Source organism: Plectrocnemia conspersa, unplaced genomic scaffold, assembly GCF_051122295.1.
Source record: "Plectrocnemia conspersa isolate PC_06_02 unplaced genomic scaffold, ASM5112229v1 ptg000001l, whole genome shotgun sequence".
NCBI lineage: Eukaryota > Metazoa > Arthropoda > Insecta > Trichoptera > Polycentropodidae > Plectrocnemia > Plectrocnemia conspersa.
In genome coordinates this window covers 30,679,819-30,688,419 of record NW_028277165.1, presented here as the reverse complement: position 1 = coordinate 30,688,419, position 8,601 = coordinate 30,679,819, and the positions used below count along the sequence as shown (strand labels likewise).

General features: G+C 26.3%; 1 long non-coding RNA gene across 1 annotated transcript; it reads right to left on the bottom strand.

Annotated features, from left to right (window-relative positions):
- Positions 1-956: 956 nt before the first annotated feature.
- Positions 957-8,368, bottom strand: LOC148239585 (uncharacterized). Its single transcript, XR_015810376.1, has 4 exons — positions 8,224-8,368; positions 7,876-8,146; positions 5,942-6,025; positions 957-1,111 (listed from the first exon to the last, which is right to left on the bottom strand). It is a non-coding gene; the product is annotated as an uncharacterized LOC148239585 (long non-coding RNA).
- Positions 8,369-8,601: the final 233 nt, after the last annotated feature.

Below are 8,601 nucleotides of genomic sequence, written 5' to 3'. Positions count from 1 at the left end.
AGAGCCCACATTTGGAGCTGCTCGAGCACCAAAGGGTTGTCTACGATGTCTTTGAGCAATTTCCAGAAGTGTGATATAATTATATTCGAGTTTTAGATAGTATCATATTGCCCTATTTTAATTATTGTGAAACAATATTAGTTTTGTTCAACAAATAAGTAAATTGATGTTGCAAAAATTACAAAATAGTGTAATGAGAGTAGTCTTAAAATAAAATAGATTTACTAGTTGTAGAAGTATGAGTGATAGATTAAAATGGTTAAATATTCAAGAAATGTCGAAGATAAATATTTTAGTATTTATATATAAGTTAGAAAATAATATACGAGAAATAAAGACATGCATAGATGTAATACTAGAAATAGATATCATTTAAGGATAGACAGGTAAAGAAAATGAGTATGGCCAAGGGAATTATGTACGAAGGTGTGATATTGTACAATAATATTCTAAGGACAATCCGCAAAAATAAAACTGTAACTGGTTTCCGAAATGGAATAAAGAAACACCTTTGTACCTTAAGAAATAAATTATAATGGCTATGCACTTCTTATTTTTAGTTTATGTTTATATTATGTATTATATGTACGTTTTGTTTATTCTAAATAAATTATTAAAATAAATATAATATAATATGCACTCACCCAATTTTTCGACGTCCTTGTTCTGCATACAACTGTCACAAACACATTTATTTTTATAATAGCACTTATAAATTACACTATATCCTTATTTATATTTAATATTATTATTTACACTTTTTTATTTATTTCACTATTTTGTGCTTTGAGCACATTTATTTTTATAATCACACTTAAAAGCTACACTTTATCCTTATTTATATTTATTTTACTATTTACACTAAATTTTTCGGCATCCATTTTTTGCGTACAACTATCACAAACACATTTATTTTTATAATTGCACTTTTAAACTACACTTTATCCTTATTTATATTTATTTTTATTATTTACACTTTTTTTTATCTATTTCACTAATTTTTTTGAGCCATACGTATAAAAGAAATTTCACAACTTTTGCAGATGTATGCTGTATCTTTACTTATTTTATGTGCAGGACAATCTGCCAAAATAAAACAGTAGCGGATGCCCTAAAAAAATAAAGAAACACATTTGTACATTAATAAATTAATTATTATACAAACTTATTAGTTTTTTTTATTTTCTGTTTTTATATATATGATATGTTAAAATTTGTTAAATTTAAGAAATAGCTAGTGCGTTTATTAACGAGTGCGTAAATTAATCTAGATATATTATTAAAATAAATATACTATAATTACTTTTGCTTTGATAAAAAACATTTTTAAACGTCATTTTACAACATATTGAGTATTTACATGAAAAACTCATTGAATAATAGTATATTAATATAGCATTATGTCTTAAAAGGTTTTTATAAGAAATTATAAAAACTGAATGGAAAATTAGCTTATTACTTATAATGTAAGAGTGATGTAACACATATAAAAAATGTGTAAAAAAATAGTCATATCATTACATTTTGTTAAATACAATTTAAAAAGGTATAAAAAAATCAGCTACTTAGTTGATTGTTAAGACCAAATTGTAAGAATGACAGTTAAGGCTAAGAAATGAGGTGAACGACTAATAAGCACGCGATTAAAATCGTATTTTTCTGAACGCCCAATAAATGTCCAAGCGATGCTTTTTACGCGACCTAGTTTCGGTGACCTATAGAACTGACATATGTTTTTGACAAGTAACAAATTATTTGCATGTATATTTATATCATAATAATATATATCTTATATGCATAAATATAAATTATTTTAATTCTAAAAAAACATTATTTATACATTTAATAATGGAATATAGGGATATGTTAACAGCATTATACAACAAGATTTTTATATCATTGAATTTTTAATTATAAAATATATGTAGAATTAATCATGAAGTATTAAAAAATAGGTACTGAGGTAGTTGTTAAGAGCAAGTTGTAAAAATGACGGTTAAAGCCATGAAATGAGTTAAACGGCAAACAAGCACGCGGTCGCAATCGGTGCTATATTTTTTCGACCGTTAAATAAATTTTTAAATTACGTGTTTTTAAGAAGTTGACTTTGTAAATATTACATTTATTTTCTCAAACAAAGATTTTAATTATTTTTCTATACTTCTATTTTTAGTAAATAAATAATATACTAGCACGTCATTCTCGTGCTAAATATTTTTTTCTGCATTTTAATTTACAAGTGTAGGGAATTCTTTACAGTTTCACATTAGTAATCGTCGTTTGAACAAAGGCGCTTTGTGAATCAACTTTCTCGAGAGAAAATTTACTTAACAAATAGCGCAACATCATCCAGAAACATAAATCGCCACAAATCTACAAAAATGTAATACGAGATTTGACCCTTTGAGCAATAAACATTTTTACCGATATTGTCGTTATTCAAACGCGTGATTAAAGATCGTTAAGCCCAACTTATAAAATATTTATTTATGGTAGGTAATAGGTGTGTTTTATTTTGTTCATAGACAAATCAAAACGAAGGCGTTAACCTCTTTTGGGATAAATTACCATAATAAACCCATTCACGATTAGTCAAAGCTGCTAGCATGATATAAAAGAGCTGTGTCACATACACAAAGGGTGATAATTCTCGCATTTGACACTGACGCCTGACAATAGTACTATATTATACAAATAAAAATCACCCTAACTCGGTTCTAAAACATATACTAAGCGTTTTTTTGCAAAAATAATCTTTCTTTGATAAAAACATTAAAATTTTATGCTTCTCAGACAATTCTTAAGGCAATTTTAGAATAAGTATCGGTAATTCTACTTTTTTCGCGAAAACGGCTAAATAATGCCTCGTATGCTAAGAATATGTCAGATCTTTGATATATGAAAAAAACCCATAACAAAAAAATTCTCTCAAAAAGCAATACCTAAAAATGTGTAATTGCAAACAAAGGGAAGTTCACGAAAATCGAATTTTTTTAATGATATAATAAAGTGATAAAAATTATGTTAAAATAGTTTTTCAGGATATTTTGTAAAAAATAAATTTAGATATATTTTTTTTAAATGTTGTTAAATGCATTAATCATATATCACACTTAAACGAAAAGCAATTTCTGTAATATAATTATTATGGTTGCCTCCTTATGAACAAATAGCACAAGATTAAGACAGTAAAAAATGAGTTTGAAACGTATATTTTAAATAGATTTAATTTATTTCAGTAAAATGTATGCGTTTTATATTAATCTCGGATATAGAGCTACGTGAAAAAATTAGTTTATAAACGTAAAAAGTATAATTAAATATCCTTTTATTATTATAACTATAACATTTTAGTTAAATGTATTATATTTTAAAATAATAATAAATTAAAAAACACTTTTATTATGCTTTAATTTGTACTTTTTCTTGAAATTTTTCATTATATAAGTTTTTTTTAAAACGCGACTAGTTGAAATAATTAAATGTTTTTAATTAATGCGAACTGTAAATCTTCAAGATATAAATGTTTTTCAACATAATATAAAATACTAATTAAATAAATAAAAATTGTATTACTGCTTCAATGAACTTACAATTTCTCGTATAAATATTTAATACGTTAAATGCACTTAACTGAACTATATTTTGTGTGCTTCACCTTGATCCAATATTTTTATAACCACGTTCTAGAATATGTATATATTGAGTTAAGCATCGTCTAATGTTAATTGGTGTAATAAAACTTCAAAGCATTCTACTTTAAAATATGTTAAAAGTCCCCGCAAATTATCTTTCATTAATCAAATAAAATAAATTATACAGCTACTTGTGATGCCAACCAATGAATATATAATAGAACCTAATATACAGTATTTATATATTTTAATTATTTATATGTATATGAGAAAAAAGCATATTAAAGTACAATACATTGAAATTATACCAATTTAATTTAAATATATTTATCAATACTATCAGAAAATTGCGTGATTCATGTTGTACTAAATTTTCTTTAGAGAAAAACTTTTGCAAAAGTCTCGACATGTTTAAAATATTGCTGACACGTCTAAGTTGACAGACAAATAATTTATAAGCCTATTGAAAAAGTAGTATCGGCCAAATACTTTTGTTTGACATATTATTGTGTACATATGTGTATGAATATACATATACATATACCCAATTCTGTCTTCTTTTAACCGAGAAAATAAATAAAAAAATCCCATAAAATTTGACTGATTCGAAAATACCAACTCGTCCTAAGCCCTCGGTCGATATATCGACGCTTTATTTATGGACTCCCTAGTCATAGTCTCATACACTTTGACACGGTCGTATATTTTTTTTTCACCCTCGTAAATCCAATGCAATTTTATTCAGAGAGGAAAAAGCTTTTTTTCTCATTTTTGTCGTGCGTCTTGAAAAAACATGTGCTTAGAGTGTAGTGCTAATTTAAGCACGCCAACTTTAAATAGTAACCTGATGCTCTAGGAGCATGAGAAAATGCAGGTAGCTTGCTTTAAAAATATATAAGCTCAAGGGTGTTGTTTTAAGCTTGAGCCAACACGATAATTGGATAATAACCGTATGAAAATTTAATACGTTGTGAAAAGTCTTGCATTATTGTCAAGTACGTCGTATAATATTAAATTAGAGAAGATACTAAACTATGAATATAGTTTTATGATGCTAGGTCAAGGAGGTCCTACTTTATAATAATAAAATAATCATTAATTTAGATTTTATAGTAAATACGTTTAATATGATATTAAACTCAAATCTTTTAAATTTTCGTCACTGATTTACACCATTAACCTATCGTGCTGTTTTATATTATTTTTAAGTTATTAAAATAATGAATTAAATGTATGTATGTATATAATTAAATTTGGTAAAAAATAATAATTAATCTACTTCAAAAGCTTTTTTACTTAAAAGCAAAATTGTTTAGTAAATTCTTATTAATATTTATAAATAACTTCAATACATACACAAACATAATCAAGTTTATACGACGAAGGAAACTCTAAAACATATGAAACTCTATGTGTATTTTAGTCACTAGGTCAACATAATTTTTTATTAATTGGCCTTCAACTTATATTTTAATTGTAGGAATGTGGAATGAATTAGATAGCAATATGGAGTATTAACGAGCATTTGATATTGATTATTTAGCCTTATTTAATAACCATTAGCCTTTATAAATATTAACAATAGTACTGTCTTGTTTGATTCTACCATAATTATCTAATGAATATTAACCAAAGGAGACAATAATTCAAAGAGCATATATATTAAGGCGACTTAATGGAAATCGAAGAACAGTATCTAAATATCATTATAGATGAGAAAGTTCGATTTTAACGTAAAATACTCGGAAATATTATTTATTATTACTTTTTTATCAAGTTTTAATTTCTATATTTATTTTATTCTTTTAAAATAAATTAAGACTAATGTTACCTAAGAGGTTAACCCCAATGCGTCACGATAGCAAAAAAATAATACATATACAACACACAAAAATACATATTAAAAAAGTAATAATAATATTAGATTTTAAGAAATGCTTAGATTGAAATGGGCAATATTACTATAGAAGAATAAATTAAGAAATAAATGACTTTGATCGTTTTGTTCATATACATATAATATTTTTTCGATTAAAGCTTGAGTCAATAAATCTAGTCTATCTGATCGTTAAAATATATTTTAGCTACAAATGATTTATTTTTACAATGACACATTAACTAGGCGTTGCCAGTATTTTTATTATTTTAAAGTAAAAGGGAGTTAAAATTAAGGACATTCCGGGAAGAAACGTACGTCATATTCTCGCAGCCAAGATATATTGCCTTAATAAAAAGTCCTTGGCGCTATGGTCGCTTCTTCTTTCTCCGGCACGCATTCAGTTCTTTTATTTAAGATGGAGTCTTACCTTGTTGAATATTTCTTGGGGGAGAACGAGTCTATGTGCCAGCCATATTGCCTTTGTGCGATATACAGTGGTCCAGTCTTTCCTCTGTGGGAGTAATAAAATATATTAAATATTTTTTATTACGTAATAAAGCTTTGGGTTTTGGTCGATTTTTATTAGATTAATTATGTATTGCAATAAATTGTATATAATACGAAACTTTGAGTAATTGGTTAATCAATGAGATTCAATCAAAAGGCGTATCTTTTGATTTAGTACTAAATAAGTATTTTGTCATTCATATTGCATATTGAAATTAAATTAATAGTAGGGATAAGTAACAATAAAAATATTTACAGATTAATCTAATTATTTAAATTCTTTCCTTGTAACATGTTAATTGTATTTACCCCATTTTAGCGCTTTGGCGCGCCCCTAGATTTCATAAAATACATTTCATAATTCCGAAACATTTTTAAATAATAAAATAGAATTCAGTATACCTATTTTTATAAATAATATTAAGCACTAAATTAAAATAATACAAAAAATAACGATTATAACGCGTGTAGTGACTTCAGTAACTTGCTTAAAATTAAATAAGAAAGAATCCACACATGCTGCAAATAAATTAAAAGTAAATTAAAATCATATCAACAATCAATCTACAGCTCCTATTTTGAAAATTAATAAAATTTTAATCAAATTGAAATGTCCAACAAATAATGAAAGAAAAAGAAATAAATTCGAAATAGGAAAATACGACAATAATTCCAGGGGAAAAAGAGTTCTTCGAGATTTAAAAAGCAACAATTTATGAAGCAGAAAATTAAAAATATGAATCAGCTAAAGTCGTCCTATAAAAAAATTCTAAGCTAAGAAAAATTAGATAGATCAAAAATGCAAAGAAATTTGCAACAAAAACACGATGAATATAATTTACATAAAAAATCACAGGAAACATTAGGACTAAATCAAAAAATAATTTACCACGCCTGAAAGACACAAAAAGAAAAACATCAATTAGCTCGAGTGAAAAAACACATTATTTGGGAACAAAAAGAAGTCATAACAAATAAACGGAACAACACATATTGTTAATTTTAGATTTACTTAGCTCTTATTCATAATTGTTCTAAGCCGGTGCTGTCGCTTTCGCTTCCGGACGCACATAACTTTAAATAAAACATTTTCTGTTCAATTCTCTACTTTGTAAATCATATCGCTATCTATGAACGGTATGTAATAATACACGAAAACAAAGGAAATATATTTAATTATAATAATAAAAAAAAAAATTTGAATTTGAATTTGATTTATTACTTTCCGAGGCACTGGTAATGCGTTCTGTTGTTTCGACCAAAGAAAAATAATCATTCAAATATAAAACAAGATGGCCGGCAGTACCGTGACAACAACTAAAATAATTATTATTAAATAATTAAATTTTGCTACGCGACAATAATTTTCATTAATTCATCATTTGACTGTATATAAATAATCGGATTGCAATTTACTTAGGTGTGTTGTAACTATGATAGTGAAATATATACATAAAGTGTTGAGGATTAGAAGAATACATTGATTAAACTAGATAAACAATCATAAGACAATCTTCGTAATGAAATCTTCAAATTTTGAATTCCCGTCGCCGGGCTCCGAGGCCGAAAAGTGAGTTTTTCCTTTTATATTACATAAACACTATCATTGTTTCCGATTTAATGCACTTATACGTTAGATTTTAAGAATTTCAAATAAACCAGTTATCTTTTAAACGTGAACGCGTAATATATCCTTAGTATGTATGAGGATTGAAAGTTAATGTCGATGAAATCTGTGCTGTCGCAGTGGGAACGCTTTAATATCAGCCAACGGACAGCTTATAAATGTGTAGTTTCTTGGATGTTATCTAATAAACGACTTTTTACAATGATTATAAATATGCGATTGCATACCTGGAATAATCGATAGCCAAAATATCAAAGAGTGGGTTGTTTTTAATTCCGATGTGGCAAAATATGTTCAATTTTTGTTCTGTGCCATTATTTCTCTTTCGGAATAGCCAAATTCAAGATATTCAGCTACATCAAACTTATGTAGTATCTTCATTATAAAAAGATAATACTTGCTGACAGTGACTTCAACATGAGAAGATTCACTCTTTGTTTATATATACCAATTCTACGTTGTAGCCATATAGGTCATCAAATTGTTCCATCATTGCTTCTGAAAAATAATTAAAAAACAGTAAGAGTAAACATTGAACACGTTATTACTACTAATATAATACATAAATTTAATACATAAATTTAAGAACAAAATTGACGGAAGATACAGTAGAAAATTAAACACGTAGATTGGTATCTCTTCATCTTCTTTAAAACTGTCGCAATATGTCATATATTAATTGTTTGCCATACGTAAATGTTATTAGATCTATCATTGCTTCTGAAAATTAATTGTAAACGATACTATATAGTGGGTAAAAAGTAACTTTTTGTTTACACTAATATGAGATTTTTCATTATTACTACCATTGTAATGTTTAATTTGGTATGTATACCTTTAATTGCCCAATCGCCGCTGTTTGTCTTTTAATATTAGTTCCTGGAAAGTCAATGGTAATTTTGTTAGAATAACAGTGATATATTATTCATATAAACAAACACTTACTGGCACAC